This window comes from Pinus tabuliformis, chromosome 1_2 (genome assembly GCF_031772625.1).
Source record: "Pinus tabuliformis cultivar Carrire ecotype Pingquan chromosome 1_2, CPIR1, whole genome shotgun sequence".
NCBI lineage: Eukaryota > Viridiplantae > Streptophyta > Pinopsida > Pinales > Pinaceae > Pinus > Pinus tabuliformis.
The window spans coordinates 1142836537-1142864050 of record NC_142298.1 but is presented as its reverse complement, the minus strand read 5'-3'; positions in this window follow the sequence as shown (position 1 = coordinate 1142864050).

Here is a 27514-nt window from a genome sequence, read left to right as displayed (position 1 = left end):
GGACTTGCTAGGCTCGGTGTCCACATTAGATGCAAAATTCCACTGTGTTGGCTAGCACTTTATGACCTCTGCAATAGCATCATCCATAACAAAGTAGAGTAAGTCGAACCACTTCTGATCCAAGTCCTTTCGCACCCATATGTAGACATGATGGAAGTCTGCTTTGAACGTTGTGTACCATAAAAGTTGATCGAACACGGTTGGTGACAACCACGGATTTTGGTTGATGGCCATGTGAATGTTCGCCTCCATCAACACCCAAAAGACTTTGTTCTCTGTGACCCGCATAACATCTTTTGTGACCCAGAGAGATGCAAACTTTACTGCTTCAATAAATCCTTCTCCACACGAGGAAACTGGCTTTCCTCTGGCAACTCCCACACAACAAGTACAATTGAGAGCAACAACCATGAATAGTGAAAGGTCTTACTATCCTCCCGTGCCTCTCTGCAGTTCGTGAGGAACTCGATATACAAGTAACGAGCCCAGTTGAACTGTACGCCCTCTGTGCATTAAGATGCTAACGAAACCACTAGTGCCGACACCTCATCTGCATGCCACTTTCACATCACCTTGCCAGCCAAAATTTGTATGGAAATCTTCAACATGGGGTCAGTAATGCTGGTAATCAAATACCTGCATGACTTCTTGACAAGTTTAAACTTGTCCTTAATCTTCTCAGCAAGGTCGCACTCGCTCATATTTTTGTCAAACTCCTTGGTCATATTTAGTCCAGAGTGTGGTAATAATGTGATCTGATGGATCAGCATATCTATGATTGGGATCCGGTCGTTCAGCCAAAAGAACCCATCATGCACTAGGCACAACAATTTATTAATGACGGCTAGGTTTAACAGGGCATGGTGGTAATCGGGCACCCACAACAGGTTCAACAACCTTGACTTATTTACCCTGTGAATCCATTCCACTGGCTACAATGTGATGACTGTTGTGGGGAAAAATGCCTATGCAGGACGATCCTGTCCACCTAAGGTGTGACAATGCCTTAGCAACAAACGAGTACAACTATACTGGTTTCCTCCTTTATGAAATGTGAAAGAAGAGAGATCAATAGACTTACTGGTGTCTTCCGTTTGTCCCTCGATCCAATATCCCTTCTCTTTGGGTGTTCACAGCTACTTGCCTTCTTGCTTATCCAGCTACAACTTCCTGCAAGATCACAAGAGAACAGCTACTTGCGACAAGAGAACAACTACTTGAGACAAGAGAAGAACACTACACAAAGACATATGTTCACATTCATAACTAGTTTAGGATTAGAAATAAACCAAATACACTAATACATTCATACATCAAAATACATCAGCATATAGGAGAAACCAAGATAGCTTTATTGATGAATAACAAGGTTCAGGAAGAGATACAACCCAGAGGGCTCCAATCCAGCATCTCCTTCCCAGGAAATGGAATTCCTATCTTCAGCCCCTTCAAAGCATTAAGCACCCAATGGTTCCAGTCTCAAACCAACAACAATTCTTTGCAATAACAAAATTCCAGCCTTCAGATCTCATGGAGGAGAGATCCATATATAGATGTTTGGAGAGAGGATGAGTCAGCTTGAGATCTGACTAGTGTCCTCTCCCTCTGTCAGTTCTTGAGTCCACTTGGAGGTTCTTGCTTCAACTTGGAGATTTGGAACCTCTTGCTTATCACCAGTCGAATTCCCTGAGGCAAGTGTCATTTTGGAAGCTTCCTGGGTTTTGACACCTTGAGAAATGAGCCTGCCACTTGTCCACTCTCGTTCAGCGCAGGTAGCCTTTGTTCCAGTTGACATTCAACATAGGTAGCCAGTGTTGGCTTTGACATTCAGCGCAAACAACTAGTGTAGCCACTGAAATGATCCTGAATTGACTTGTTTTGAGCAGTTTCAGGTGGAGAACTTCTATGAATTGCTGTGGTTTGTTAGCCTTGTTCCTCTAGGGGTAGGAACAACATGTTTAGGGACTTTGGATCCCTTAGATTATGGACATTTCATGCCCAATGCTGTAAGGCACAAAAATGTCTATAACAGTTGCCCCCTAAAGTATGAGGTTGTTTTTCGGGCGAAATGCTTTATCAGGGGGATCCGAAGTTCATCCAATGCTGGGAGGAGACCTGTAATAAGATACAATACAATACATTATTTTTCATACTGCTTTCATGATCTGGCTGAGGCGGGCATTCCTATGCTCAGCTTTATAAATACATTTTCTATACATAGAACAGACAATCGTCTGATGGTAGACTGATAATTTTGATGAAATTATCATCCTTTGAGTAGGATGATTATCTGCTGCAATGATGTACATGTCAATGTCTTTATCTTTCCCGAATATATATCGCAGCCCGGATGGATGAAACTAGATCCGAGGTCTTCAAACTTGTTCGATCTTCACTCTAAGTACAAGTCGATCCATATGAGAAATGTTCTGAAGTCGAACATGGAAATACATCGCTTGATTACCGGTCAATGATGTAAACAGTTAACAAGCGCGAGAGGAATCACCGATAATGATAATGACCCTCAAGGTACTGCAGTACAATTCACGTGGTGTGAATAAAGGACTTGGCGTCGAACACCACGCAAAATCTTTCGGTCGAAGGTCATTGATGTATACCTGTCGCCAGAAGTGAGAAACTTGCCATTGTGGCATGCAAGCTTCAAAGTACTGAAGGGGTTGTTCCTAGATAAACTTCTTGGATAATGAGCTGATGTCGACAAGAAGCGATCCGTCAAAGGAGGGCCTTGATGAATCCCACATCAGTGACACAGAACGTAGCTAATGATTTTAATGGAGGTGAAAACGATCTGTGACATATGATTCAGGGTGGCGGTCATGAAAGGATGAAGGATAATGTATGGCAGTGGATGGGACTCGGTTGACTCTTCTGAATGACGTCTCTTGAACATGTGGCGACACTGATACGATGGATCGGTAGCATTACCCCAAATATGGATGGTATGGCGAGACCATGGATGTGACCGGTGAATGAAACAACCCAACCCGATTGTGGTACGGAGGAAAAGTGTCATGTTCAAGAGCGACTTGCTACCATCAAAGTTTTCTTTAGTTTCTCCCAATTTTTTCCCAGTCATTGCTGACCAGTACCTCTTTATTTTTTTCAAGCTTGAGGAGGATAACATATGCTTGTTCTATAACTTGCCCTTCGGGCAAGCCCATCGCTATGTTTTAACGAGCCTAGCGATAGTGAAACTCGTTCTCATCTAAAGACAAGTTTGTCGCTATTTAATGATTTTAATGAGTCTAACGACAAGGATAACTCGGTCCTTTTCATTTTTAGAGAGTCTGAAAAGGTACATAAAGTTAACTCCAAAATTCCTTTTTCGTCATCTAATCCCTTAAGTCCGAAAGAGTATAAAACAATACAGAAGGGATGAGTTTTCGATAGTTTTAACGAGCCGAATAAAACAAGCGCTCGATCTTTTTGTGCAATAATCCCTTAGGTCCAAAAAGATTAAAATCTAGAGGAGGGATAGCACTCCCGGTCGCTTTAACGAGCTGGAAGGCCAAAACTCGACAATCTTTTCATATTTTACGAGTCAGTTCAAAAGAGCTTAAAGAAGACTCGTCTTTTGAGGAACGAGTGATAAACAGGGTTAGCAGCTGATTCGAGGTACAGGTTGGAATTTTCCAATCACGGCAGTGTCACAAGGATGGCTAGGGGAAATCACTCTTCGCAGCTGTTCCTCAAAATGGGTAAACAATCATATGGAGGTGAACGATCGGCCAAATGAAAAGTGGAGGTGACGGTGCAAACACGACCAAGGCTTTAATGGCTGATAAAGTTACATTCACAGTGGTTATTTACCGGGATAGGTTCATTTTTTATTTTAAAATGAGCTTAAACACTGGTGGAAACACTTGCTCATTGCTTATGTTTGTTTTTTAACGAGAATGAAGTCCGCGTTAAAACTGCTCGAATCTTGCGTTTATTTTTTAACGAGCATGAACTTTGTGCTAAAACTGCTCGAAAATAATTTTGCATGCCCCCAGCATAATAACGCAAATCAAGGTGCATGCAAATTGGTCACTATTTAAGCATAGTAACGCTTGAGGTACAACCCATTACGGGGTTGCGCCAGTGGAATTCCATCATAATCCATTAACTCGTAGGCTCCTTTTGCTAACACTCGTTTAAAAATATAGGGGCCCATCCATAAAGAATTAAATTTACCTGCTCCCAATTTATCGGATTCTTGGTCATAAAGAAAGACCAAGTCACCTTCTGAGAAGACATGGGGTTTGACATTTTTGTCGAACTGCGCCTTGACTCGTTTCTTATGGGCTTCGTTAGCCAAAGCGGCATCACGACGAGTTTCATCCAATTGGATTAATTCCAAGAAACGAGCCTCTTCTGCCGAAGTTCCGGGGAGGAGGTCAATTGCGAGTTTAAGGGACGAGATTTCACACTGGATTGGCAAGACTGCTTCCAGGCCATACACCAGTTGGAAAGGTGTGAACCCGGTCGCGTTCTTTACCGATGTTCGGTAAGCCCACAAGGCTGAGTACAGGATTAGGTGCCACCTTCTTTTGTGAACCCCAATCATCCTTTGCAACATACGCTTCAGGACTTTGTTGATTGCTTCAACTTGCCCGTTGGCTTGCAGATAATACGGGGTAGAGCTGTCGTGAGATAGCCCAGCTTGGAAGCTAATTCAACCATCATGTGATTGCGAAAATGCGATCCATGGTTTGTAACTATAGCCTGTGGTATGCCGAACCTGGCGACTACATGATTGAAAAAGAAAAGGGCAGCTGTTTCACCAGTGTTATCTAATGTAGGCATCCCCTCAGCCCATTTGGTAAAATAGTCAACAACAACTATAATATACCCATGCCCCCCGGTCGAGGTGGGGTTACATTGCATGAAATCGATGCCCCATTTGGCGAAAGGCCCAACAACAACTATTGGCTGTAAAGGTGCGGGTGGTCTTCTGGTTTTGCTATCAAAAATTTGACAAGCATGGCAACTTCTGACTGCGGTTATGCAATCTTTGAACATGGTTGGCCAGAAGTATCCTGCTCGTAAGATTTTCTGTGCTGTAGCATATCCAGATTGATGATCCCCACACGTGGCTGAATGACATTCATTCAGGGATTTTTCGGCCTCTTCATGGGTGAGACACCTCCTCAGAATTGTATCGATACCACGACGGTAAAGCGTATCACCGACGATCATGTAGTCTTTCGCTTGGTATCGTATACGTTTTTGTTCTGAGTGAGAGGTGTCAGGCCTGAATTTTTGGGTTTGGAGATAAATGATTATATCTCCATACCACTCATTGCTTGTAGATATCAGAAACAAACTTTCGTCCACGATTGATTCTTCAGATGTTTCATCGTTGGACGACGATGGGAGATCGCACAATAATTCTGCAAAAACTAAAGCTTTCTTTGATTTGGATTTTACAAATTCCAGATCAAACTCTTGAAGGATCGCTATCCATTTTGAATATTTCCCCCCCAACAACTGTCGCGACAATATATAAGTCATGGGGTTGCAATCTGATAGAATGGTAGTTTTCCGAAAGAGGACATAATGTCGAAATCTTTGTATCGCTTGAACAGCAGTGAGTGCTAGCTTTTCAACATAAGAATATTTGCTTTCTGTATCATTCAAGTTTTTACTTAAATAATATATAGGATGTTCCCTTCCATCGACGTCTTGAACTAAAACCATCGCAATGGTCGTATCTGCTACAGCCAGATACAGGTTAAAATCTCTTTGATAGTCCGGGACATACATTAATGATGCTTTTACTAGAGAATCTTTCAGAGCATCAAAGGAAGCTTGCGCCACCTGATCCCAGACAAAAGGTACATCCTTTTTCAAAAGTCGAGTATAACGTTTAGCAAGTTCTGCGTAATTTGGAATGAACCTCCTCAGAAAGTTTGCTTTCCCTTGGAGTTTCTGAATCTGAAGCAAATTTGAAGGTGGAGGCAAATTAATGATTGCCTGAACCTTGCAAGGGTCGAGCTGAATCCCATCCTTAGAGACTACAAAGCCAAGTAAACGACCAGAACCGACGCAAAAACACACATTTGTGCGGATTGAGTCTTATCTTGTAGTGTCGGCAACGTAGAAATATCGCTCTTAAATGCTGCGGATGATCAGTCCGCTTTCACGAATGAGCCGGAAGGTCATCGAGATAAGGTTGAACGATGTTCTTGATGTCATGGAAGGCATAATTCATTTCCCTCTCAAACGTCGCCCCTGCGTTCTTTAAACCAAAGGGTAATTTTCGATAAGCGAATGTGCCCCACGGACAGATGAATGCAGTCTTTGACTGGTCTTGTGGGCGGATATTTATTTGATTATACCCAGAAAATCCATCCATAAATGAAAAGATTTCACATCCGGCGCATTCATCAATTATCTGGTCGATGAAGGGTGTAGGATAGTTGTCCTTCGGACAAGCTTGGTTTACATCCCTATAATCGACACACACTCTAATTGTCCCTTGTTTCTTCATAACAGGGACAATATTCGATACCCAATCGGTTAGAGGAACCGGGTAGATGAAGCCAGCATGGAGAGGTTTTTCAACTTCTGCCTTAATGGCAGCGACTTTCTTGGGGTGCACCTGTCGAAGTCGTTGTCTTACTGGTTTGACATCAGGATACATCTTAATTTCATGTTCAACGATACTCGAGTCAATGCCTGGAATTTCATCATATGACCAAGCAAAGACATCTCTGAATTCACGAAAAAGAGCGTTATATATTTCTAGTTCTGAAGGAGAACATCCTTTTCCGACATAAATATTCTCTACAACATTTGTCTTAGTCAATATATTTATGGATATAGTCTCTTCAATATTGGATAAGTTTCGCTCGAAATCCACCGTATTTACAGTATTTGATAGGAATTCAAAAACTGAAGGGTGGTAAAGGTCATGCTGAGTATCTCCTTCATATTGCGGAAGAAGGGAACGATGGTGGCAATCATTCCATGGTGCCCCCTCAATCAACATTGATTGTAGGATTCCTTTGTCAGTCCCATGTACTTTCGACCAAGGATCTAACGGGGTACCATATTCTCTAGACCTATCTACCCAAATGCTTGATGAGCGTTGATTTGGGTTCGCCTCCCATGCTCCAAACATTGATTGCTACAATATTTCAATGGGGCTTGGGGGCAAAACCATTGCATGATCCATTTCGACATCGTCTTCTGAGATCTTCGTGGAAGATATCATGTTGCAGGCTCTTACGAATGCTACTTCTCCTATATAGAATGGAGGCGGAAGTGCGAAAGTTCCCATTAATGTAGGGTCTTTCAGTAGGCCTACTCCGATGTCTTGAAGCGAATGGCTGCTTCCATGGATCATGGGAATGCTTCCTGTAACTTGTGAACCATTAGGGAGGAAGTCTTGTTGGTCGACGATCGTAATCCCTTCTTTAAAAGGGAATGCGATCTTCCTAAAATAAGTCGACACTACAGCTGCCATGGCATATATCCACGGTCTTCCCAGTAGGATGTTGTAGTCCAGATTCCCATCGATGACTTCAACATCTATTTCTACTGTTTTTCCTCCCAGTTCAACTTTCAAGTTATCAAGGATACCCAACGGGGTATATGTCCTTCCGTCGAATGCTTTTAATGTCGTCGAAGATCGCGACAAGGTTGGAGATCCTAAAGTCTTCCAGCAATTCATCGACATAATACATGTAGATGCTCCCTCATCAATAATTGTTTGGTGAACAGTTTTGTTGAGGGCTTTCACTTGAATAAGGAAAGCTAGTTGAGCTGGTAACTGAGGATCGTATCCTTTGTGATCAAAGGATACAAGATTGGAATCCTTAGGATCAACCCCACCAATAGCCGATAATAAAGCTTGCCTTTGGGATGGGCAATTCTGTAGTACTTCCAGAGTCGACATAGCGGATGACGATTGGGCCAAATCTTCCACTATGTTATAATGCTGCGCCACTCTGGCGCGAGGATTAAATGTCGACTTGTGTACTACTCCCTTTGGCGGTTTTATTGTTAATTCAGGAATGATGGGCGGTACAACTTCTGTCGAAGTTGTTGTCGAACTACTTGGTTGATCTTTACCTTTGTCGTTCGACAGCTACGGATTCCCATAATCTTTGTTCCTTGTCGAAATCAAAGCATCATTCTATTGTTTTGAAACCGACAACATAAGCACTTGCGACGGGGAAGCATTTCCACTATCAACCAGATTTTGACCTGGGTTTGGGAACGGATCAGTTAACACAGCTGAGGTTTGCGAACTTTTGAAGAACCTTCTAAGCTCAGCTTTGTATGGACAATCGGCTGTCCAATGATCCTTGTCACATATCATGCATGGACTTTTTGGTTTCCCTTTCCTAGGAGGGTTTGAAGAAGTTTTTCCAGGAGATGACTCACCCTTTTTCTTCTTCTTCCCTTTGTTTTTCTTCTTCTTGCTTCCTGGTTGATTGGTTTCTTTGCCTTTATCTACTGATATGGCATTTACTTCCGAAGCAAGAATTTCATCTTTTGCATTTTGATCCGAATTCTTACGGGCTTTCTTAGACGAAGCCTTTGTCGATTTCGCGTTTGCTGTGCCAATCACGCCATCGCTGGCATGAGAGTCACTATTTGATTTAGGAGGAGGAGGAATTGAAAATTCCGGTCTAGGGGCGTCAAGTATTTTGTCATAGAGCGTGCCAGACTGAGTATAAACTAACTCTAGATATTGTGCACGAGCAATAACTTGCTCCTCTGTTACGACTCCCCCCTTTGCCACATCTTCTGTTATAGCAGGAAGTAACGACTTTATAAACCATTCAGCTAACAGATGATCGGGAACGTATGTTTTCACCATCCTACGACGACGACGCCACTCATGTATATGATCGGATATATGAGTGGCAGTTGTTTGCTTGAAGTTGGTTAATATTTCTGTTCCCGTTTCATACCTTATCGGTAATTGAAAATGGGTTAAGAAAGTCGTGGCTAAGGAGCTAAAATTATCGAACGAGGCTCTAGGTAATTCAATATACCATTTTTCCGCTGGACCCGTTAACGTCCTCTGGAAAAGGCGAAGCCTTATCGAATCATCATTCAGGGTGTTTTATGAACACCACAGATGAAAAGTCATCACGTGATTCGATGGGTCTTCACCTGGATTTCCATTGAATTTAGGAATGTCAGATGGAAGTTTGTGAGGAATCGCTGGCCACCAAGGGGCGTAAGCAATCAGATCGTTGGTTAACCGGTGTAGATCGGGTAACTCTAAAGTTGCCACGAATGGTAATTGTTGATTTAGGTTAGGTGAAGCATACCCAGGGTACGATGGGATCGCCTGAGCAGTGGGCCTTTGCATACCAGCATAATGTAATTGATGTTGGTATGACTGATACGGTTGGTGGACTTGACCGCTGTAAAGCGGTTGGTTTTGACCGTTTTGAATATACGGTTGTCCACTATTTGCAAAGATCTGCTGCTCAGAACCTTGGTACACTTGCTGGAATTGTGGTTGTTGGTATTGCACCAGCCATGGTTGTGAAGCCATGTTCTGTTGTGCTATACTAACTGTTGGACCAAGGTGTGGGGTAATTGTACCCGTTTGGACCTGTGTCGCCCCACCAGTTGGCGATTGTGGTTGTGTCCCAGGGTCAAGGGGCTGTTGCATTACAACCTGAGAAATCTGAGGCTGACATACAACAGGCATCGCTTGAACTTGTGACACTGTTACAATAGCCGGTGTGGTCGGGATGTTCGACATAGGTACACACTGTTGCATAGAATATACAACCCTTGGTTGTTGAGGTAGCATAGGTACCCAACCACTTGATGTAATTCCAGTATAACCTGAATATTGTTGTGAACTCCCGTATGGATACCCTCCCGGAGGGGGTAATGAAAGGGCATATTGCCCCCCATACGGTAGCAATCTGGAACTCAAGGGGATTGTTTGTCCTTGGGGACTGGATTGCCCAAATTGACCTCCAAATGGATCAATCTGGCGAGTCTCAACATAAGAGTTGCTGGATATTATTCCGGATGAACAAACTGGAATAGACCACACTGTCGAAATAGTCCCTTGGTGGACTCCTTCTAGCGGTTGTGAGCTAGTCGGGACAGATGGTATGCCGGCAAACATTGTCGTAGTGACGGCAGGGGCTTCTGCTGTCGCTGTGTCGTTCGACACAGTCCTAGATGTTGACGGTTGTTCAGACATTTTGAGTCTATCCAATAGATTGCCTAGCGATTCTACAGGAACTTCCACTTGTGGTGGACTAACTTCTGATGAAGGAAATAGAGTGACCCCGACTCCAAAATGGGTTGGAGTACTTGCTTGCGAATCCTCTACAATTTCCTCTATCGCAATCAAGCCAGGTGGAAGAGGAAGACCGTCAGGTCCGTAAAATATTTCTGGTGCTGAAGAAGGGGTTGAATCGACAACGATAGTTGTTTGAGGAGCAAGACTCTCTGAACCGGTTACAAATGGAACTGGTTCAGTAACGCAATTATTTGCTCCCAGACTAGGATCAGTGTTACTGTCCCTCCGTGGCTGTTGAACTTCTTCTATAGAGGCAGGGTTTCCAGAAATGTTTGGAGTAACCGGAATCTCAGATGTTGTTGGAACACTTGTTCTAACTTTGATAGGAGATTTCGAACCGGTTAAACGAGTTCGCTTTGTCCGTACTGTTTTCGATTCCGGAGACAAAGACGGTTGACTCGTAAGCCTCCACGAATGACGGGGTTTCAATTGACTTTCTTCCACGATTGCAGATTACTCGATCAACCAAAATACAAAAGGGGAAAGTGTGTTTCCGAATTAAATGAATTTTTAGATGCTTTTAGACACAACTTGCTTTTTCAGTTTTAAAGAGTCGAGAAAAAGCTAAAGATGACTCTAGTCTCCTTCGATGTTTTAACGAGCCCGAAGTGACAAATGCTCAGATGGACTTTTTCCGTTATAGAGTCTGAAAAAGGCCAAAAGGAACTGCTCTGGAGTTCTAGGCAGAGGGTATGCCAAACTTTTTGCAAAACCGCAGAATACTTTTTAGGGTACGGGCGGTCGATCTTCCTGAATGCTGTGTTCAGTGCATTGCGATCAGTAGGGCGGCCGACACGAATTCCTAAGGATAAAGGTTTTATGCCTATAGGGGTCTCCCAATATATACGCGATGGTACGTGGGAGCACAATCCGTACTGGCGCTATCGTCTCTCAGGAGGAATCACCCACCATCCACGAGATCGACAGTCACCAGGCTTAACGACGCCAGAACACGTCTCTAGCCTAGACCTCTATGTTGTGTGTTATGTTACAAAGCGTTGTTAAGTTCATTCAATTTATTTTAGGTTGATCTTTTTAAAGTTTGCCTTTCAAGGTTCACCACGAGATGTATGATACAAATTCCTAAATGCAGTCTAAAGATGATAAGCAAGCTTTATATCTTTTCAACTTTGAAAATCCTAGCTACTAAGGGAAAAGAAAGACACCATCTTTTCTCAAAGAGCAATCAGCACACTCTAATGCACTTTTCCTAAATCCAACATGCAAACTATCAAACGCAAATGCACAATGCAGGTGTTTGTTTTCTGCTTTCTTAGTATTGATGCCTACAAAGAAAGCTTTTTGTACAACTTTGAATTTGCTTTTAAAAGATCAATACAAACAAGTTTACTTTTTCGAAATCAGAGAAGATAGAAGAGATTACAACACTTAACGATTTTCGAAATAAAGACTTGTTTCGACACTTAAAAGAGACAAATTCAAACCAATAAGCAAAAGTAAATGTATAATCAATCTGAAAACAGCGAATGAACTCTCTTCTAAGATCACAATCAACAGACCTGAATCAAGGGCTACAGGGTGACTATTTCACTCATGCAAAGGAAAACTGTAAATGACGCCACAAACACATAAAAAACAGTCACAGTATTTTTGTACAAAAGGAGGCGGAATGTAAGCAGAGAAAAGGGGTTATTAGACTGGTACCTATGCTGGTTACAGGCTGCAAAAAACAGAGATTAAAACAAGGCAAAACAGAGCAGAGAACCCCAACTGCACAAGAGTAAATTGGTTCAGCGCAAACTCAACACAGGGGTTTTGACATTCAGCGCAGGTAGCCTTCACGGGACCTGCGTTGAAATGCAGAATCCCTTCACTGGGTCTGCGCTGAAGGAGAAACTCTCGTTTCCCTCAAGTTCTAGGTCATAGATTGCTCTTTAATTCACTGTTTTAGGCCAAATAAAAGCAACAAGCAAGGTGTAATCAAAGGGATTCTTTGAATGGCTACTAAGATCTATCACAAGGATCATCAAATCATTTGTGAATCCATTATTCAGATCATAGACAAGTCCAGCAATTGGATCAAAGCAGCAACTGTCTACTTTGCATCCGGGAAAGATGCAGTTCGATTGTTGCTGTCAAGTCTATGAAACAAACAATGATAGAAACACAAATAAAATGACTAAACAAATCTCCCCAGCGAAGTCGCCAATTTGTTGTGGGGAAAAATGCCTATGCAGGACGATCCTATCCACCTAGGGTGTGACAGTGCCTTAGCAACAAATGAGTACAGCTATACTAGTTTCTTCCTTTATGAAATGTGAAAGAAGAGAGATCAATAGACTTACCGGTGTCTTCCATTTGTCCTTCGATCCAATCTCCCTTCTCTTTGGGTGTTCACAGCTACTTGCCTTCTTGCTTATCCAGCTACAACTTCCTGCAAGATCACAAGAGAACAGCTACTTGCGACAAGAGAACAGCTACTTGAGACAAGAGAAGAACACTACACAAAGACAGATGTTCACATTCATAACTAGTTTAGGATTAGAAATAAACCAAATACACTAATACATTCATACATCAAAATACATCAGCATATAGGAGAAACCAAGATAGCTTTATTGATGAATAACAAGGTTCAGGAAGAGATACAACCCAGAGGGCTCCAATCCAGCATCTCCTTCCCAGCAAATGGAATTCCTATCTTTAGCCCCTTCAAAGCATTAAGCACCCAATGATTCCAGTCTCAAACCAACATCAATTATTTGCAATAACAAAATTCCAGCCTTCAGATCTCATGGAGGAGAGATCCATATATAGATGTTTGGAGAGAGGATGAGTCAGCTTGAGATCTGACTAGTGTCCTCTCCCTCTGTCAGTTCTTGAGTCCACTTGGAGGTTCTTGCTTCCACTTGGAGATTTGGAACCTCTTACTTATCACCAGTCGAATTCCCTGAGGCAAGTGTCATTTTGGAAGCTTCCTGGGTTTTGACACCTTGAGAAATGAGCCTGCCACTTGTCCACTCTCGTTCAGCGCAGGTAGCCTTTGTTCCAGTTGACATTCAATGTAGGTAGCCAGTGTTGGCTTTGAAATTCAGCGCAAACAGCTAGTGTAGCCACTGAAATGATCTTGAATTGACTTGTTTTGAGCAGTTTCAGGTGGAGAACTTCTGTGAATTGCTGTGGTTTGTTAGCCTTGTTCCTCTAGGGGTAGGAACAACATGTTTAGGGACTTTGGATCCCTTAGATTATGGACATTTCATGCCCAATGCTGTAAGGCACAAAAATGTCTATAACAATGACACCAAACACTTTGTAGAAAACCCTCTTCATGAAGGTGTCTATAGCAAGGTGGGGGAACCGTTCGTGGTTTGCCAAATCCCAATCTTCGAGTTTCAAATGCGAGATCTGCGCCAAGCGCGAACCTTAAAAAGTTATAGTCTACGAGAGCAAGGGTGTGTTAAGGAGGAAATGTCCCTCATTTGGGTCCTGTTAGCACTTGAAATTTCACCTCATGCTGAAAAGGCAAATCTCAAAGCTACATCAAACCATTCAGCCTCGTAGCTAGCCCTACGGGGCAGGAGAAGGCTCTCTCTGGTCAATCTCGGTAGATTTTCAATATGATGAGATGAACAACAATGTAACACTGATATTAGGCTAGTAAACTGGTTATAAAGGTTGATTTTGGGGGTTTTTGGGTTTTTTGGTGGCAATTTGAGGAGCTGCAATTTAGGGTGCGGGGATTGGACACAACTTCTGCAGGGGGGTCTTTGGGGCGAGGTAGGAGCCTGTATTGATGTTTTTAGCTGAAGTGGATGATTAAGAAGAAAGATAAGAAGGCTAAAGAGAGCAAACAATGAATTTGAATTCTCTTTAGACAGTAGAAAACATCGAAATTAAACAAACTTAAAAGCAGAGCATGGCAAGCATGAATTTTTACTTTAACACTTCATTTGTTTACTATGCAGAAGTATAGAAAGGAAATGAATCACATAAAAAAGCTTACAAGAACATGAAGAAACACACCATCAACACATGAGTCCACAAGAATCCCAAAGATGACTGCAAAACCCTGGTCTTCCTTAGCCAAAAATTGCAGAAATACAAGTGAAATAATACAATGATAGCTTCTCCCTCAAGAGTCCAACCATGAAAATGAGAAAGAAAGTACATAATATAGATGATCTAACCTCTTTCCCTGCCTCCATGGGTCGAGCTCACTATCCTAGGAGCTATTTGAACCACTTCTAAACAAAGCACTACAAAATAGGCAGTCAAAACAACTTGCCTCTATAAACTTGGAAACTAGTTCATACATTCAATTTTTACTCTTTACATGAAAGAAACTTCTAGAAGAAATAAACTAGAGTAAAAGTATCCAAAAAGTGTCATAATTACAGTCAAGAGGATCACCATCCACCTCAGCAAGTCAAACTGGAGCTAAACTGCGTTTTCTGGGCTGAACTGGTCAAATCTGGCAAAGTTCCCTCAACGGGTCGCGCACATCTTCCTCAATGGGTCGCGCACGTTGGAGCCCTGTTTGGAGGCCTTCCCTGTGTCAGAATGAGGTGCTGGATAGCTCGTTGGAAAGGTCTCTGAGTCTAATTTCCAACCCAACCGGAATTTTTGGATTTGGAGGTCATTTGCCTAGTCAAAAGTCAATTCTCCCAAGACTACTTCTGCAGCTCAAAAAAGGGGCAGAAAGTCAAAATTTGGCTGTATTTTGACCTTTTGGAGGCCCAAAACTCCATAAAAACTCAAGTCCATCCATAGGCATGTGTAACTTTGCATGAAAAATCTAAAAATGCTGAGTTTTTGCAAAACAGAGCTACGATGACAAAGGGTCTCACCGGGGGTGAGACCCGTTGAGAAGCCAAAACCTGTAAATTTCCCAAAAATACCCAAAATTCTCAAATTTTTTTGGGATTTGTGCTGTAGCTGATGCTAATGAGTGCCATGATGTTTGAGGTATGCCTCAGCCAAGATACGGAGTGGGTTGGTCTTCTTTTTCCGCCTAAGAGCCTCGGACAACCTCCTCTGGAACATTTTCATCTTGGCTTTGCATACATGCATTCTTGCCCAATAGTGATTCTTCATGTTTCTCAACAGATTTTTCTCTTGGTTGGCCTTAGCCAACAGCCTCTCCAAGTGGGCATTCTCCTGAATGAGCAGTGACTCTCGGTCAGCAGGCAATGGATCACCGGGCCTCCTACGGTTCAAGACTCGGTCGCTACGAATCCTCCATAGCTCATCAAGTGCTTTCTCATCCTCCAATTGTTTGTTCCGCTGCTCCAGGTAAGTAATAGTCCATTGAGCACCCTCAAGTCTCCTCTGTAAAACATCATTTTCAGCCCTGAGATGCTGAATGATCTCCTTCGCCTCTTGGCTAGGAGAACTGACCTCAAGATCAATCACCGGATCCTCATGAATCATGGGCTCTTTGCCCCTCTGTAGTACCTGTGCTGGTGAAGAAAGCGAGGCCCCTTCCACCTGATGTGGAGATAACACTCGCTGAGCTGAAGATGAAGGCGAGACCCCTTCCACCTGCTGTGGAGATAGTACTCGCCTAGCTGCTGCAAATAAGGCCCTTGGGCCTCTCTGATAAGTGACCAATGGAGGAGAGCTGACATGTCTGGTCTCAAGAATATCATGCTACTGTGATGGCCTTCCCTCCTCATGAACAACCTCAGGGGGTGAAAGGGATAACCTTGAGAGCAGCAAAACAAAACTCTATCTCTACTTGCATTTTGAAATTTTTAAAGCAAATATACATGAACTTCTCATTTCAACTTGATGGCATTAAAACACATTTCCCATGCTCATTTTTCTCTATCAAGAAAAATACTTTGGCCAACCCATCTAGGAGAAAACTTGATTTTCCCAAGGTCACTTCAGAGGTGTCTTTGATTCTCCTGAGGCAACGGAATTCTTGACATTTGTCTCAAACCATGACACTTGTGTAAAACGTGAAGGAGGTTTTTCTTCCTTGGCATGTTGTGGACAATAACCTCTCTCAGTTTTCCAAAATTCATCTTTGATTGCTCAGAAACATCATTTGAGTGAAACTTGTCCCGATGTGTAAAACAAGGAATTTTGTCGAAATGGAGCGAAATGAAGGGGATAGGGGACTTCTAAATTCTTGGGGAAATTTTGGGGAGTAGGGAGGGATATTAGGAAGAAGGGGAAAGTGAAATCTCAGAGATTGAGTGAGGGGAAGGGGTCCAAAAGGGCAAAACACAGGCCCAACCTAGAAATTGCCAGGTTGTAGCTAGAAACTAGGGTTTGTGCAAAAATGAGGAATTTGGCGGATCTAAGGGATGGGAAGTGTTTGATAAGGTACTTTAAGGATAGGGGAAGGTGTATGAACATCAGGATACAAGTTTTGTCGATGAGTTGACCGTCTAAGAGAAATTGGCTTCAAAACCCTAGGAGAGGGAAATGAACTTTGTCTAGGCACAACTGAAGCATGAACAAGATGTAAAATGACTCATTCGACACTGACATGATAATGAAAACTCTCTGAATGATGATAGGCTCAGCTGAATGATTACATGGACTGACATTTGGGCAAACCCTAGGCCTAATGCCTAGTGACCAAATTTTGCTTGAAGACTCACTGAAATGACAAAATTTGACCTTGACACTCTGAGACCACTTTGTAAGAGCATATTTGATCACTGTAGGAAGGCTAGAAAGACTGACACTAACAGGTCCTTTGGGACCTTTACTTTACCTTTACACGGAGGGATATACTCTGGAAGCTTAGAAATAGGGTCCACCCCCTCAATGTCGATATCTTTTAGGCCCTCCTCTACCTCTAGATCTACCACCTTCCCTTTCTCCTTCACGCTCAGCTTTTCTTTTCTTTGAGCCTGTGTATCTGCATGTTTCCTCAGTGATTCATGCATTGCCATTGACTTCTTTTGCTTATCCTTCTTCAGCTTGGGGACCTCTCTCATCAGTGTACGCTTCAGCCTAAGTGACCTCGGTGCCATAAGCACTGCTGTTAGAACCTCCATACTCACAACCTCAAGAGAAGCTCCCTTAGAGGAAATATTCCCTCTAGTGCTTGCAATCTCTGCAGGACCTGGTCCTAACATGATATTGAAAATAAGCTATAGCAAGGTGGGGGAACCATTCGTGGTTTGCCAAATCCCAATCTTCGAGTTTCAAATGCGAGATCTGTGCCAAGCGCGGACCTTAAAAAGTTATAGTCTACGAGAGCAAGGGTGTGTTAAGGAGGAAGTGTCCCTCATCTGGGTCCTTCAGAACCTTTACTTTACCTTTGCACGAAGGGATATACTCTGGAAGCTTAGAAATAGGGTCCACCCCCTCAATGTCGATATCTTCTAGGCCCTCCTCTACCTCTAGATCTACCACCTTCCCTTTCTCCTTCGCGCTTAACTTTTCTTTTCTTTGAGCCCATGTATCTGCATGTTTCCTCAGTGATTCATGCATCGACATTGAATTCTTTTGCTTATCCTTCTTCAGCTTGGGGACCTCTCTCATCAGTGTAGGCTTCAGCCTAAGCGACCTCGGTGCCATAAGCACTGCTGTTAGAACCTCCATACTCACAAACTCAAGAGAAGCTCCCTTAAAGGAAATATTCCCTCTAGTGCTTGCAATCTGTGCAGGACCTGGTCCTAACATGATATTGCAAATAATCTTTTTGTCTAACTCAAGATACTGAGCAAATACAGGGCTTGTGAGGAAATCCTCAAAGAACTCACGGTTCATGCGTAGAAGAGAACACAACACATAAATTCTCAGAATGCAAAGTGTTTCTCGCTAGGTGGCCACGTGTAATTTATAGTCGAATTCAAATTCAAATTTGACCATTCCCCTAAAATCCGTCCATAAATTTGTGATTGGCGGTAGATTTTCAAAGATTTCACTCTTAAATTCAGCCTTAAATTCCTTAAATGCCACCCCCCGCGCTCCCTTTAACTATCTCCTAGCAGTAAAATCATGAACAATGATGGTAATGATCACTTTTTGGCTACATTGCATGGTCTCCATCCCTATAGCGCAAATCCCTTCATGCTTCTGATGATTCTGTGACACCCTCTTGTTTCACGTAGACCCCCTGTCGCGCAACTCTACAACCCGGGAAATGTATTTTATAGTCCCGCGCCTCCTTGTAGCTGCTTGGAGGGCTAATACTGTGCTACAATCATGTATTCATTGGGTTATATCCCCTGTGTATGGCTTCAATCGACTGCCATTTACCTTTCTGAGAAATGGATCTCCATTCAATTTTACAAGCTGAACTGCTACACCATTGGTAATCACTTTGACAACATATGGCCCTATGGTGAAGTAAAATTATGAGTTTGGACACAAACAATTCTTCTAGCCTGATAACGGGTCTAGCCACAACCGATACATTCTATGGAATATTTCCTTAGGTTAGAACCAATTAAGAGGGCCTACCTCTTAGTATTCTTATCCCGTTTGATGATCACCTTGCTTGCTCACTCCAACTATCACTCGTTTCCTTCAAACACCTGAAACAAGTAAAAAATAGCAAACAACAACCATGATAATAGAAAATTTTTAATTCAACCTACTTAACAAGTCAAGAAGCATTAAGCCTTAAACATGTAAGATGACACATTATGTAGGAAATCAATTGATAGTTGCATATATATTGAATCAAGAAGAGATTACAACCATTGTCTTGATGTTGTTGTTCTCCTCTGACAAAACCAATTTCCCATACACTTCCATTAGCATTCCATGATGGCCTCAACAATGATAGTTTTAAGGATCTTCCCTTTAGGCTTCACACTTCTCCCTCACACAAATAGAGAGCTACAACTATGAATAGCTTTTTGTTTACTCCAAACTTAATTAGCACTAGCACACCAACATTAACACTAGCTTGTGCTTGGGAAAAATGGAGGTTTATATAGCATGAATAGATGGGCGATGATTCCTCTTCCCATGGGAGAAGGTCTTATCTCTTGAGGTAGTTCCATCCTTATAGGGGAAAGGAGCTAAAATTGACATCCTCGACCCCATCTGGCCAAACCATTTACCAGACTTTCTTTATGAAGCTTCTAGAGCTAGAAGCTTTAGCTCCTTATTTAAAACAATTTCCATAAGAGGATCGGCACAACTGGAACAAAGCTTAGTTGCTCTGGTTGGTGCTAGGGACAATGTTAATACCTACATATTGGCGCGAGGAGGACAAGGGTCATTAGTTCGGGTCTTGTAAACTGGGAAAAAGAGAAGATTTTGGGGAAATGGTGCAAAGGGGAATTGTTCTGCTCATGAAGAGGGACACAATGGGAGTTTCTTCATGAAGGGGAAGCATGTAGGGTTCAATATAAACATCCTCAAGGATCACAGAATGGGGAGTATAGGGATAGTGACAAAATGTTGTGTGATGGGCCCCAGCCAATGCATCTAAAATTTTCCTGGAAACTTATCAAACTTGTTGTCATATAATAAAACTAAATCATTTACCTTGAAGGTGCACAGTTTGATGTACCAATTGTGCCATGCATTTTCGCGCTCCTTCTAAACTTGTTGATGGAATCCAACCAAAAATCTATCTTCCTCGAGCTTTGTCAACTACGTGAGCCTCTCTTCTAAGGCTTTGCAGTTTGCCATTCCTATGAATATGATTATGTGTAGACTAGGTACAATGTACTCCATAGGCATCACAACCTCTATGCCATAGACTGCCCTAAATGGTGTGTGAACAGTAAGCTTTTTACACGTATTTCTATAAGCCCATAATACAGTTGGTACACACACATCCCAATCATTCCTCTACACATTGCAAACCTTTGTTAGCACATTCTCCAATATCTTATTAAATGCTTCAATCTTCCCATTGGCCTAAGGATGATATGGCATACTCTTCTGGTGATAAATCTGGAATTCCTCTGTCAGCACGTTGATTGTTTCATTGAGGAAGTGCATACCACGGTGACTCATTAAAACCATCGAGCAACCAAACCTGGTCAACACATACTCAAACAATTTTTTTTATTTTTTTCCCCTGTATAGTCCTTTACAGATTGTTCCTCCTCCCATCTGGTCAAATACTCGGTCGAGGTGATGATATATTGTGCACATGTCTTCTTTCCTAGAGGTTGAATCGGTCCTACACAATCATTGCCTATTTCTCAAATGGATGCAATGATACCCGTGGATTCAAGCCTACCCGTTCACTGACATGCATTGCATGCCCTATGATATGCTTTGGAATCCTTATGCAATATTGGCCACCATAACCCACCATGTAAAATATTATGTGTTATTGCTTTACTAGCAGAATGGCCTCCCACAACTCCTCTATTAACTTCAATGAGGACACTGTTTCATTCAAAATCAAGCACATATCATCGCAATATCTCACCCAATCCCATTTTATACAAATGGTCTGTAATAGCAAAAACGTTTGTCGTACGCACCACTAATTCCTTCTCCTATTGACTACTCTATCCCTTTGGAGCCGTTCCTATAGTTAGGAATTGGATAATGTCTGCAAAGTGATTGTCTGCTACGTGCACCACAAAGAGCTACGCGTTAGGTAGTCCTTCCTCCAAATTGGTAGGCTCCTCTCCTATTTTAATGCGTGATAGATGATCTGGCCTTGCATTCAATCGCCCTAGCTTCACAATTACTTCGAAATCATACTCTTGAAACAATAGCAGCCATCTGCATATTCCCCCCTAGCAAAACCTTGTTGACTAGGTATTTTAATGAAGAATAGTTTGTATACATTTTAAAGTGTCCACCGAGTAGGTAATGTCTGAACTTCTAGAGCGAATACACCATAGCGAACTCTTTGCGCTCCGTCGTTGAATAATTCTTTTCAACCTTAGACAACTTCCTGCTCGCAAATGCTATTGGGTGATCCAATTCTCCTTCACTGGCCTGTGTCAGTACTACTCCCAGTGTAATACATGAAGCATCCACATGCACATGAAACTCCTTCTTCAAATCTAGGAAGACTAGGATCAGTGTGGTGACCATTTTCTCCTTCAATACATCTAGACTCTGTTGGCATTATTCATCCCAACATAATGTAGCATCCTTCTTCAATAGTTTTTCCATCATCACGGTAATCTGGGCATAACTCTTGATGAACTTTTGATCATATCCAATATGACCCAGCGTTACATGCCACTGTTTAACACTCTTTGGCACCTACAAATTGATTATAACCGTGATCTTAGTAGGGTCCACCATCTTGTCTGCAGACTAATGACCCAGCAGGATTCTGAAAGGGACGAAAAATAAGCACTTCTTCAAGTTTAGCGCGATCTTCTACCTCTGGCACGTATCTAGCATCAAGCACAAACTAGCTATATGGAATTTTACCAATACAAACAGTGTTCAATCATCAAAATATACCTCGAAAAACTTGCGAATGAACTCTTTGAATGCCGCAATGACTCCGCACGAGAATATTGTCGGTGCATTCTTAAGTCCAAAAGGCATTATCATATACTAAAATTATCCCCACTCAGTCGCGAAGGTTGTCTTACTCCTGTCTTCTAGCACGATCTTTATTTGATGGTATCAAGAGAACCCATTAGGGAATGAATAGGCCTCCTTTCGCCAACATTATCCAACACTTCATCTGTGAACAGAGTTGGAAAAGGATCATGAACGCAAGCATCATTCAGCTTCCTGAGATCTACGCAAATCCTTATTTCATCCTTTTGCTTCTTTTCTTGAACTACCATTAGACTCACCCAATCAAATTCCTCCACCAGTTCAATAATACCTGCTGCATCCATCTTGTCCAACTCTAAGTAGAACTTTTCCTTGTACTTGGGATTAAGGCAATATGGCCTATTCTTAACAGGCTTCACATCTGGTTTCAATGTTATTTTCATCACTCCCAAATCGCCTATGATGCCTTTTAAGTCTGAAAAATTTGTGGGAAACAAATTCTAGTATTCGCGGAGAACTCAGCAACCTTATCCACTGTAGCATCATCCTAGTAGTCCCCAATCTTCATAAACTTCGGCTCCACCTCTGTGCTAATGTTCACTTGTCTAGTTTTCTGTGGCGTGGTGATATCTGCATTCTTTATCTGTGGACCCTCAACCTCACGATGGCCTTCTGCCTCTGGGATATTAATGTTCCTTGTATCCTCATCTTCTTCTTCAAAAGTCATATTGTAGCACTCCAACGCATGGCGCAGCTGGGTGGTCTAATTTGGTTGAATCAAATCTAAAGGATCTTGCGGTGTTCTGAAGATCGCTACCTTGACCGCTTGCAACACCTCATCAATGCATTCAAATCCATCCTCAAAATTGAATGTCACCAAGAATCCCTGTCAAAAAATCTCCCACTCTTTAGTGCCATGGCGGAGCTCTGTTTCCATGTACCAATTCATTAGTATTACATCCAAATTATGACAGAATAAATGTAACCATTTAGGTTGTGGCTCAACTCCATAAACCTCGGTCCATTTTGTCAAATGATCACACAGGTCATTCCTTCCATCATATTTCTCTTTTAACCAAACTTTTGTCCTAAAAAACCATAATCTCATCATTTTTTTATACTCACGCCATCCCTCAAAACTATATTCATGCATACCCCACCATCTTGTGGGCATAGTGCATAGTGCCAAATCCAAGGCTTGAAAGTGATGCTTTTCTGGCACTTCCCTTTCAAACTCATACAAAAAATTATTTACATTAGTTAAACCATCATAATAAGGAAAACTTCTTACCTCCGATGATACACAACGTAGCGATTTAGTCATCATATTACAACGCAACGTAGATACTTCATGCAACCTATTCCGCCAGTGTTCCAACTCCTCATATGAATCTGATGTACAGTAACTTTCGCGGTCCCATGAAATGAATCCATCGCTGTCGGATTCACCCAATATTGGTCTCACACTGTTATTTTGTAGATCTTCTCCAAATCATTGTCACTTTCATAATCGTGGACCGGTTCAGTATAGCGCAGTCCTTCTGCAGGGTCCAAATGTACTACTATACAGAGTGATTTCATTTCAAATGACATCGTCCTCTTCTTCAAATAGATCACCCCATTCAAATCAATAGCCCAGTAAATCCCAAGGAGTGTGGGGTGGGGATTGATCAGTCAATGCACTCGCACCTTCAGTATCTACTCTCACTCCTTGCAATCTTCCCATGGGGATAATATTCTGTTGATTTTCCATCCGTAATTGAATCGGAGACCATTGTAGCACACATCTCCCCATTCTTTTCCATGTCCGTTTAGGCAATACGTTCGCATCCAACCCCAAATCTAGAATAACTTGATCCATTTCATACTCCCTTATTTGCACAGTGAGCCTCATCTCACACCCTGTTCTTTCCTTATGCTTACCAATTTTTTTGACTACGCGAGGTCCCTTAGGAGCATTTTCTTTTCCGGAACACTTATTTATCAACTCCTGTAATCCTTTCATAACCTTGCTATCGTGAAAAAACTTCATGCATGTTTCCAAAAAGGTAGTAAGCATGGAGGGGTCCATTTCTTCCAACATCTTATCCTGACTTCTTGAGGTAGAGGCCTCAGTGAAGATTTTGTTTGCTTCCATGAACATTTTTTTCACATGCTCCAGATCAAACCCAACCTCCTTTTCTGGAGCTTTGCAGACCCACTCACTTTCTTCAGGTTGCTTTCCTTTGTCTTTACCAGTCGTCATTCTACTTCATAGCATGATATTCACATTAAGATCCTCTTCGTAAGGTTTAGCCCTCATCATCTGCAGGTTCTGGGTAGGTTGTGGAGGCTGCACCCTCTTCTCCTGCATCCTGGATATCAATACAGGGCAGTCCTATATCACGTGATCAAATTGAATACAATATCAGCATGAAAAGTGCATCGGGATCATACACTCGGGCGCAGTGTCCTAGCTCTCTATAATTGTAGAAAATAACTTGTCCCCAACCTCTCGCAAGTCCTCCTCCACCTCAGACTCGTCGGCACCCATAATATCCTCCATGTGGTCCCCCAACACCTTGATCTGGAGGCTGATTTTTGTTTTCATTCGATATGTGGGCGTTCTCTCCATCATTAACTCATAGCTACGACAGTTGCGCTCATCGTGACCCACCAATTTATAGATGTTGCAGAGCAGGTGTTGCGGTGTCTGCTTAAATTTCTGCAACATGTGGCAATTGTTTGTCACATGTTTTCCAGCTACTTGACAGATAGCGCACCACAGCACGTGCCCTTCTTAAGCTTTCAGCCTTAGAGCCATTTGTCCTCCTCCTGCAAAATAATTCGCAATGACAAGACAGTGATATTTATCATGCCCCTAGCTCTTACATTTCAAGCACCAAACTTCTTCACGCACCTCTGGCTGAGCCGCTCTATCTTTCTTCAGACTTTGAAACTCTAGGTAAATATTTTTCAACTCCGCGTGAATCTGCTGCACTCCTAAAGGAGCGTCTTGAATTAGCGTTTCATGTAGTCTCATTTCTATTTCCAGGGCTTTTGTCGGGGTCCCAATCTTTTGTTGTGATAAAGCAACCCTTAAGTGAGGCAAGAGCATAGCTACAAACCATTCATATTATTACTTGTGTTCATATAACAACATCAATTATGTAAAGTCGCTCATCAGTCTAGCGTTACTTCATAAACCCATCATTCATCATAACATAAAAGCGCATTCTTTCATAACAAAAATAAATAGACAAAACAAAGGATTTTATGGAATAATCTCTTTATGAATACTTCAGTTCTTCTTATATACTCAAGACTTCCCTACGCACTCAACTTTAGGGGTCCATGCACTCAACTACAAACTCTACTCTAGGTCTCTACACACATAGCTGCCAAGCCTCTCTTCTACTCTAATAATTCCATGCTCTTACTCTTATTGACCCATTACATTCATCTTCATCTTCGTTACCTACCTTAGAATATCTAAGACTCTCCCTTTCATACAATCCCATGGTCCATGGACCATGGGTAGGTCTACACAAGCTGACATAACTTACATAAAAGAAGGGTAAAACCCTTTATGACACTTTACTATCTACGCGCTCCGAGACCACAACTTGCAGAGACTTTACATTTTCTACAACAAAACTTGGGCTTTTTGCCCCAAAACTTGGGATTTTTCCCCAAAATTGACCCTAAGGGACCTTGTCCCAATAGGTCGATTAGGGGTTATGATGCACATGGCTAAAATCAAGGAAAAAGTGACACTTAGTGAAAGTCCAAAAATAGAAACTTGTGTCCTCCTTCGGGAAACTAATTATCCACTCCCTATTTTCTAGGGTTTTTATTTTTCATTTTTTACTTTTTTTTCTTCTTTTTTAGGAAAATAGCCATTCGCACTACCAAGAAGGATTGTGCAGTTCCCAAACACTGGGTAACTTTTTGACTTAGTGAATTGGGTAGTTTATGAGCTCAAGGGAAGCTTTGCGTAGTTTCTAAACTCAAGGTCGGGTTGTCTCCTAGAATTTCGCAATTTCTAAGCTAAAGGCTAGCCTACCTATCTAGATTGTGTAATTCAAATCCTCAAGGATGGCCTGCCTTCCAAGATTGTGCAGTTTATGGAGGGAAGACTGATAATGTTGCAAAGTCAAGTCAAGAGATAGCTTGTGTCTGAAAGATATCAAACCGGAATTAACTCATCACAAGCACAGCATGAAAATTTAATTCTTGATCATAGCATGAATACTTGAATATAGTGAATGAATCTTCTATTGATAAAAGGGAAGGCTCCAAAATCAAAGCATGGGAAAATTATTAGATGGTGTTGTAGCAGCTACAACACTTGGTGACACACTAGTCGAACTCCAACTCTCAATATGTGTCTTACTTCATGTAAAACGGGTATAACTCTTCATGAAGTATTGTTTAGTTCATTGATCACCATAACTTCTTTAGGTAGATTACGTTAAAGGTATGGTCCCTAACATTCTCTTCATCGGTGTCACACTACATAGGCAAGTCAAACTGAGTTGTTTCTATTGAGGATGAGGAGTATATAGATACACAAATGAAGCAGGATTTTCAGAGTCTTTGTTTTCATCTCTAGTGTTTCTCCATTGTTAGTAGGCTTGGATAGTACCCTAATGGAGTCACTTTAGTGACAAAAACATTGCTCTACTTCTAGCGAGTCTGGATAGTACCCCAACAATGTTTCTTTCTTCACCTCTCTGCACAGGAAGCCTTTATCTTTTTTTTTTTTTTTTTTTTCTCGATAAGACTAATTCTATTAAGCAGTAAAATATTGTACAAGAGGATACATTCCAGAGATGCAGGATACCAGCAACCGGAAATGATAGGACTATCAACCTCGGTTCCGGGAAATGATAAGCAAGCAAGGAGCTACAACTAGTCACTGAAAGCTTAAGAAGCATTGAATGCTACCCTGAGAGAGTAGGGGTTTCAACATGAAGCTTTTTCCCTTTCCTTTTTTTAACTTCAACCCAACCACTTTGAGGTGGATGGGCGATTACAACTTGCAGATTGGGGTCCTCCACAGGGGAGCCCTCCTTTTCTGAGTCCGAGGAAGAGGACAAATGGACACGTTTCTAAGCAATGGCTGAATCAGAGGAAGGCACTAGGCCCTTGGTGGAAGGGGCCACAGAATGAGGGGTCTGATTCAATTCTTCATCGCTATCTTCATCTTCAGAGCTGGAGGAATCAGAGTCCTCAACTGGAGGAGGAGAGCATGGAGCCCATCGTTTGGACTTGGGCTTGGAGTCGTTGGCCTTGTTCTTTTTTGCCGGGCGAGATGGGCAAGTATTCTGCAAATGCCCAGATTGTTGGCAATGGCGGCACCGAAAAGCAGTGTTCTCGTAATCCAGCTTCTGGGTCCAGACAAAGTCATTTATCTTGAGATTGATTTGTTCTGGAAGACCTTTGCTCAGGTCTAACTCCACACACACTCTTGCATATGAGTAGAGGCCTTTGGATTCCCTCCAAAAATCTCCATGGATGAAGCTGCCCAATGTGTCTCCTATAGCTCTGAAGACACGAGTATTCCATAGATGAGCAGGTAAGTTTGGAAGCCGAATCCATACCGGTGTCTTGGTAATGACTGCAGTGGCTGGATCAAAATCTGGAAACCAGGGAGTCAAAAAAAGCCCTGCAGTTCCCATGAACCAAGGGCCCTCTGCAAAGGCCTTTTCATAGTGCTTAATGTTATCAAAGAGAACAATGAAATAACCTTTCGAGCAAAAAAAGATCTTACAATGATGTGTCCAGTTTGCATGGATCCATGCATAGAGATCCTGAGATCGAGGCCACAGTCCATTAAATCTGCAAATGATGGCTCTT